We start from the raw sequence: 9,022 nt of genomic DNA on the forward strand, positions 1-9,022 counted from the left end.
TATGTTTGTGTTAAATGCATGCACACTAGGTGTTATGGGCCCTAGTGTTTAACACAAATTTATTTGGAGCGGCATGCAAATCCATGGACTTTATTCTTTCTGCACCCTTTTGCATTGCTACTGCAATCTCTCTTGCAGATTTCGTATGAGTTTACACCCTGCCATACAAGGTGATGGCTGAGTATGGATGTTAGTGATTGGTTGCTGGAACCTCCAATCTACCTTCAACCTAGTTGGTTGTCTCCATTCCATATCGAGTATATGGCTGGATACTCAATGATTGAGTCATAGTTTGTCGTCAGTCGTGGAAGACTGTCTGTAAGTGGTTGGAGAAAGTACCGCACTCTTACTGCTGTTATTCATCCCACGTTGGATAGGCAGCTGACAAGTATTCTATTTAGTACTAAAGGATATGCTAAGTGCATACGTTAGTAAATCGTGCTAAAGGATCTGCTAAGAGCATACGTTAGCACAATGCATTCTGAACAGGTGATTCTCTCCTTATTCTATAATTTTCTTAGGTTAGGTTTTCAACTTTGAACACGTGTTGTGGTGGGGTTGGATACCGATAGTTTCATAAGTCAAGGACTTAGTAGGTGTGCTGACAGAGTATGTTGGCATGTAACCTTTGTTAGGGGTGAACATGTGGTTCTGTGTGTTCCAAAATGTTCAGAAGTCTGACATGAGGACACTCCCTATTCTATCTTTCAGTAGCTATGAACTTTTCAAGATACTCACATGAGTTACCATTTAGATACGGGTGGTTGCAAAAGGACAACAATGTTGAAAATCAAGATGTTGCTCTTGGTTTCATTGAACCTCCTCACTGCACCAGGTATCGGTCATATGGACAATTGGCTGTGTAGAGGATGCCAATAAGGAAAACATCAGTGTTCTTACGAAGATACTACCACTTGTGTTTTCGAGGACGAAAACGCTTCTCCAAGGGGGAAGTAATGTCAGGCCAAGGGCAGGGCCAAGGGCCAGGACGGACATGCGGTCAAGGGGCGCTATATTTAGGGGCTAGGAGTCTATATATGGCACGGTTGGGTGGAGAGTTGCATGGTCCAGTCCCCCGCGGTCTTACATTGGTCCCGCAGTCTTACAGTGTCAAGGATATCAATGAGCATCTTATTTCTGCAGGTGAAGTCATTTCAGACAGTTCCATTGTGCAGATTGTTCTTGATGCCTTACCAGATTCCTACTAGACTTTTGCTAGTACATGGAGACTGATGAACCAAGGAAATCCTGAAGTTGTCAAGTTTGATACATTATGCACATTGCTGTTGCAAGAGTCACTTTGTAGAAAAAATAGGACTAGGCAACGTGTAGTTGAACAGGCTTTTATTGCTTCTAAGAGTAATGCAGCCACTTCTTATGGTTCTACTGCGAGTGGCAAAAATTCTGTTCCTGGTGCTTCTTCTGGCAGCACTTTGTCTGGCAATTCTGGTGATAAGGGCAAAAAGAAGATGCGTTGCCATTATTGTAAAGCTAATGATCACTTGATCAAGTCGTGTCCTAAGTTGAAGGCCAAAGAGGCTAAGAAGAAAGAGTGTGGTTCCACTGCAAATGCTGGTTCCACTACAAATGCAGCCATTGTTGTGTCTTCTGTGAAAGGAGACTGTGATGCTAATGTTGACGTAGAATGGGCTTTTAGCGCAGAGTGCACTTACAATCCTGCTGTCCATGATGCATGTTTGTCAATTGCTATAGATTCACATGTGTGGTATTTCGATAGTGGTACTACAAAGCACATTAACTCACATCGTGAATTGTTTACCTCTCTCGAGTCTGTCCCTCATGGGAATTCAGTCACTTGTGCCAACAACGCCTCTTATCCAGTTCAGGGAGTTGGAAAGATTGTGCTCACTGTTACTAATGGCATCTCCTTCACACTTGTTGATGCACTTTATGTACCTGGGATCAAGAATAATCTCTTGTCTGTATCCGCACTTGCTAGACTTGGACTTGTAGTCAAATTTGTGGATGACAGATGTACAGTTCATGATCTCAGTTTTGGTGATGAAATTGTTGCATTTGGCCTTTTGTGCCGTGGGGTGTATAAGCTCACTTTGTATGACAAGTGTTCACAAAATTTTGCAAATGCTGTTGCAGATTCAAGGGCTATTTCAGATGCAAAACTTTGGCATGCACGTTTTGGTCATCTGAATTTTGCCAGTTTGCTGCGTTTGTAGAAATCTGATATGGTAGCTTCTTTGCCACCTCTTGAAGCACCTGTCAAACATGTTTGTGAAGGCTGTATTCTAGGTAAAATGCAGCGTTCTAAGTTTCCAAAGGATGTTTCAGTTAGGGCCACATGCAGGTTGCAGCTTGTGCATAGTGATGTTTGTGGGCCCATGCAAACTCCGTCCTTGGGCAATTACCTGTACTTCGTGACTTTCATTGATGATTACTCCAGGCATGCATGGGTATTTCCGCTTAAAGCGAATTCCGAAGTTTTTACGTGCTTCAAACAATTTTTGGCTATGGCTGAAAATGTCTCGAAATGTACTATGGGCACCCTCTGTTCCGATCGAGGGGGGGAGTATATGTCTCATGAATTTAATGCATTTCAGGCTAGTCGTGGGATAAAACACCAATGTACAGTGCCTTATACACCTCAGCAAAATGGTGTCGCTGAGAGAAAAAATAGGTCACTGACGGAAATGGCACGATGTATGGTCAAAAGCCAAGGTTTGTCGTATGACTACTGTGCGTTTTCTATGTGCATTGGCAGCTCATTTTTGTTTGGATGTACATCAATCAGACATTGTTACTGCTTTCTTGAATGGTGACATATTTGAGGAAGTTTATGTAACAGAGCCTCGCGATTTTGTCATAAAAGGACAAGAGGACAAAGTGTGCAGATGTAAGAAGGCTTTGTATGGGTTGAAGCAATCTCCTCGTGCTTGGTATGAGGAAGCTGACACTCATTTGGTTAGACGAGGCTTTTGTAACCGTCCAACAGAAATCACATTGTATGTAAAGCGTGAGGGTGATGTACTTCTCATTGTGGTTCTTTATGTCGATGATTTGCTGATCAGTGGACCAAATGAGAGACATATTGCTGAATTTAATGCTGATTTGAATGCTACTTTCAAGATGAAAGATTTGGGGCTATTGCATCATTATTTGGGTATACAGTTTAAGCAGTGTGATGGTGGTATTGCCTTGTGTCAAAAAAGTTACATAGAGACATTGCTATTGAAGTTTGGACTTGAGGATTGCAAACCTACTGCCACTCCCATGGAAACAGGTTTGAAGTTGAGTCTACATGATGTTGGCGATCCTGCTGATGTCACTCTTTACCAAACTGCTGTTGGCTGCCTCATTTATGTATGCAACACGAGGCTGGATATTCAGTTTGCAGTCTCACAGGTCAGCAGATTTATGCATAGCCCATGGTCTAAGCATTGGCAGGCTGTCAAGAGGATTTTCCGCTACCTTAGTGGCACTTTACATCTTGGCTTCTTTTATCCCAAGGGGGGATCATTACGGCTAGACTTACATGCTTTTTCGGACTCAGATTGGGCTGGTTGTTTTGACACACGAGTGTCCACAAGTGGTTTTTGTTTCCTGCTTGGCAGTTCATGTATATCATGGTTGAGCAAGAAGCAACCTACTGTGGCCACTTCGAGTTGTGAGGCTGAGTACAGGGCGGTCTTCACAGCTACGGTTGAGTGAGTATGGCTTAGACGCCTTATGGCTGATTTGGGTGTTGGACATGATACTGCCAACACTATCTACACTGACAGTCAGAGCGCATTGGCAGTTGCAAGGAACCCAGTTTTTCATGCTCTCACAAAGCACATTGAGGTGCATTACCACTATGTCAGGGAGAGGCTCTCAGCAGGAGAGATCAGCTTGGCTTATGTGCCAACACAGGACAACCTTGCAGATATTTTCACAAAGGCATTGTCTCGTGAGAAGCTTGCAGCTTTTTGCAAAGCTTTGGGCTTACTCCACTTTGTGGACTGATCATGTCCTCAGGGCATGGCACTTCCCTTTACTCATGTGCCATCTCTCGTTCACCGCATCACTCCAGGGGGGATTTGTTACCATATACATGTGGTAGTGATGTGTGTGAACACACTAGGACCGCCGGGGCATTTTTTCACTCTTTAGGAGGTTTTTCCCCCTGAGCATTGTTTATACGCCCATCACTCTAGGGCTATCTATCTTTCCATAGCACACTAAGTAACACACTCTCTATTGTGTGCCTTGATCTTCCTTCGTCTTCTCCAAGCTGTGTGCGTTTCTCTGCAACCCTAATTCCAACAGACTCCCAAGTGAATGAGCTTTCCTATAATGCCAATGTATTATGTCTTGAGAGAAATCCGGTGGGCCACGCTGATAGACCGCTATTGGTGTGTACAAAGTAGCGTATATATGCATGGTCATATGTAAAAAAAGATGTAAATACATGCATTTGGGAACTTTGCAAAGTGGTTTCAAGTTCTACAAAAGATGCAACATGTATACATTGTGAATAGTCAGGTTTGCGTGTCAGCAGTCGGGCACATGTACATGCCTGGATAGGGTATCAAGGCCTTGGATATGGTTCTTGGTGGCCTTATTTGGATCTAGAGAATGTGTTTGAGCTTTCTAGAATTTAAATAATGCAAACGACAAGTGTGGGCACTCTCATCCCAGCCGAGAAGTTTGACACATGCAGTAACTGTCTATTTACGATGCCTGATATGCGGTGATGCGTACACCGCCCTAGAGGTGTTCAAAAATGGAATCTGGGGATGTGGAAAAGTGATTTGAGTATCAAGGATACAGTGTGTGAAATTTGGTGAATTTTAGAGTCTGTTTGGGGTTTTTCCCGCAAACAATGCCCGTCAGGGGTCAAAACTAAAGGGTCATAAAATGGTGTGAAAATGCTTCAAATTTCCACATCACTCATGGTGCCGTGATGTTCCAGGATGAGGGAGAACTTTTGAAGCCAAGTCTTGGCACTTTCACCTCTCTATGTGTGAGACAAAGCAGGGTTCCTACAGGTGGTCTGGTGCAGTCCCGTCACGTTCACGTCCTGTTTTTGAGTGTGTAGAGGAGTCTCTCTTCAATTTTTCACTTGGGAGAGTCTATGGAAGTTCAAAGGTTTCCATGGATGTGTGTGTGCAAGGAATTGAGGGAAGAAGGTGCGGCTTTCTGTAAGACTATGTGACCCTGTATCGGTGCCATTAGGGTTGGCGCTACTCCAAAGAGTCCAACAGAGCGGAGTTTGGTGAGGTTTTTCAATGGGTTGAGAGAGGCCTTTTGTGGCTGGAGTTCTTGTATTCTTTATGGTTTTTCTTGTATATTTTGGCCACCATCAAGTGTGATTTCAAGTGTTGATCAACTCGACTCACCTTGTAGTTTCTACGGGTAGCAGGCAAGGGCTTGTAAGTCGGTTTGGAGTTTGAATTGAGCTTGTGGGTAGAATTTTTAGGGGTCTCTTGAGTGGTGGTGAGTGAGGTGAGGAATTCAAGTAAATTCCTTGTGTGGTGTTGAGTTGTCTGGATGTGTGAGTGTGCGCATGGCGTCTTTTGCTCCATCAATGCTTCATACATTACACCACCCATATTGCCCCCAACTACAAAACCATGTTTTTCACTGAAAGAGGAAACCGTACTCACATTTACATGCTTGAGTCTATGCCCTTCTTGGCAATATGCACTATCGCAGCCTTTCGGCTTAGCTCCCATTTCCTTCAATGCGAGACAGGGCGTTGGGGCAATGGAGAAGAGTCAAATCGACTGTGCACATTATGCTCATTGCAAGTTCGAGAGTTTGAGTACCACACACTACTAGAATGCTCAACTTTTGGTCACATCCGAACTTGCTTCTCTCACATTAGGAAATTTCGGAGGTCATTTGGAGGGCCATATGAAGAGAGAGAAAAATAGAGCGCGTCCAATGAGCATGAAGGCTACGTTACGTAGGAAAGTACGTGGAAAGACTCAAAAAATAGGAAAATAGCATAAAAATTTCACGAAACTAGGATTGTAGCATAGTAATTTCCTTCCTTTTACCGAGCTTTTAGGTGCTTGCGTGTGGTCCCACTTCTGATATTCTCTTATGGTCATTAACGTACTGGAGGGTGACCATTAAGCCCGCACAAGATATTGGAATTTTAAAACACTTTCCCTCCATTAGAATGCTTTCAAAGTGAATCTCCCTCCACTAAAGCTTTTCTCTGAGAGTTATGGCATCCACGTCTTCTCGCCCAAGAGCCTCCAGGTGTTTACTGTCTCTCACACCAACAACCAACAACGGCACTTTGCCTAGAAGGCCAAGTAGTAGCATATCCTCAATTACAATACCAGCTTCAATAAGTGCAGAGAACCAATGGGTTGGACAAAGGATAAACAAAGGTTCATGGGTCCTCATGCAACCAAGAAGACCCAAGAGGTCTAGTGGTATCAACGTTTACCGCTCAGCATGGAAGGCCAGGGTGTTGGATTTCAAAGTTGAGATCGGAAAAAGATATGTAAAGGAAGTTCTTGTTCAGCATGTGTTTACCCATCCAGAGGTGATAGCAAACGGTGGAAATGTATCAGATAGACATCAACCACGTTGCAATTGTAAGTACTCTTGACATGTGAACTTACTGATACTCTCATTATAACTTTTCTTATATATTTTGCAATGTTTCTCCCGCTTGTTATGAGTAATGTCTCCACTCTTCACAGCTCAATTACATTAGATTTGTCATTTGTACTTATTGATACTCTTAGTTTAACTCTTCTTATATATATTGCAGATGTTTATCCCTCTTCTTATGAGCAATGGGAACCTGTGGAGTGCATAATAGGCCTCTTCCATGTTGTACATGCCCATATTGGTTCTCTACAGTACTCAGAGAGGAGCAGCAAAAGACTGGCTGATGAGGGAATCTTTTTTTATGACCACTTTTACCAACTCAGCTCAGGGAATAAGAATGGCATGTTGGTGAAAGTGCCTCTACCAACCGATTGGAACACTGTGGACTGGCCAGTTCGCGAGGAAACAATGGTGGAGGCAATGCGAAGTAAGCTCTACAAGGATATACAAAGGTCTCTACGTAGCTCTATTCCTACCAAACTGGTTAGAATTGCAAACTTTTGTCCTGTTGCACTCTTCATAGAGCTGTTTCATAGCTACAACATCACAGTTACAAAAACTATGTTCATGTGCAAGTCATTTCAGCAGTCATCCTGTGACAAACTTCTTGACAAAGGATGGTATGCAAAGGAAGAGATTGGTTTACGGTGCGAGGTCGCGCTTGATACTCTAGTTGTCAAGTATATGATTGCAAGCCAATCACTGTTACTCTCATTTTGGTATATGCGATCACAAATGCTAAACGGTAAGTACATTCCTATGGACCAGGTTTCTGTAGGTTTGGAAGATAATCCTACTGTGGATGTGGAAGTGATTGATAAAGAGCATGGCCTACTATTGGTGGTTACAATAAGGGAGCTATGCAGTCTTCAACATTTGCGAAATGACATCATTGAAGAGTCAATGGACAAGGAACTATCAGATTTTTCCTTTTTCTTAGCTGGCCGTAAGGTGATGCGGCGAAGGGAAAAAGATATTTTGTGCAAAGAGTTGGATGGTCGGGTTGAAGTAGTGTCAATGTAACAGATATTCTTGTAAACCCAAGTGTATACAAATGAATTTCAAGACATGAAGTTTATTGATCTCATTTTTCAATTGTGCCCTGTGAAAAAGTGTGCTTGAAATACATTTCTTTACCACGTCAAATCTCTCTCTCTCTCTCTCTCTCTCTCTCTCTATATATATATATATATATATATGTTAGACAAGACAAAGACAGATAGAAGAATCATCTTAATTCATTAGAAAGTACAAACTCGTCCGTGAACAATGGACTGAGATACAATTTCTGTAAGTATGGAATCATAATGTCTTCAAGGTAAAAATCGAAGGAATGCCCCTCGAAAGAAGGTGGTGAGATAGTTGTTCCCAGCGGATTTAGTTCTCCCTTTTCAGGAGTATCATCAATTAGTAGTGTATTGGTTGCATCAAAGGGTACACCGATTTGGCTAAACGGTTTGTACAAAAGAGGTAATCCTGGTTTTTTAGGGTGGTAGTGGCCCTCAACGGTAACGCATTTTCTTTGATCATACAAAAAGGCAAAATCTGACGTGTGAGCTTGGCATACACTGCAAACTATTGCAACTAGTGGCGATAAGTTTTGTCTTTGCATTGAAGAACATATGGCAACTCTGAAGCGCGGAAGAAGAAACTCAATAAATTCCTTGGTTCCTGGACGAACCACGACTCGACAAGTTCCCATCCGAAACGTTTGCAAATCCTCAAAGGGTCCTCTGTCACCGAGAGGCACCCGCATCAGCAGCAATCCATTGACGTCCAAGATAATCAACCTCTGTAAAAGTTGACAAGTACATATAAGTAGTTAGAAGCTGAACATATTTTTCCATACTTGAATAGACATTACCGGAACAACCGTATCTACAGGTAGCAAGGGTCCATACTGGGTCTCTGTAGTGTTCATGTCGTTGTTGCTCTCCTCCGCTTTATCTTCATAGTCATCATTCACATCTTCATCAGGGGTCTCCCCCATGGCCCTTTCTGCCTCATTCAAGGTTGATCGGCTTGCCTCATACATCCTTGCCTGATCCATATCATTTTGCTCATCCCTAGGCCTGCTTTCCTCATCCATATCCTTTTGCTCATCTATAGGCCTGCTTTCCTCATCTTGGGTTTCAGCCATAGGCTCTTTTGGCTCCTCCACTGGCTGACTTGGCTCTTTCATTGTCTCCTCCGGTTGAACCTTAGCAGCTTCCATATGCTCATTTGTCCTTTCCTCATCCTCGGCTCTTTCATCTTCTGCTGATATGACACCCTCGGCCCGATGCGATACCACTGTATCGGATGTAGGGGTTTGTCGTGGTGGCACGTCATGTTTTGTAAGATCAATAGTGCGCTCATCCAAGACGCTATCTTCAAGCTCTCTAGGGCTAGACATAGTAAGCAGGTGTTGTATTAAACTTACCCGGTATCTTTG

The sequence above is a fragment of the Adiantum capillus-veneris genome, chromosome 4, assembly GCF_014529385.1.
Source record: "Adiantum capillus-veneris isolate H3 chromosome 4, ASM1452938v2, whole genome shotgun sequence".
Lineage (NCBI taxonomy): Eukaryota > Viridiplantae > Streptophyta > Polypodiopsida > Polypodiales > Pteridaceae > Adiantum > Adiantum capillus-veneris.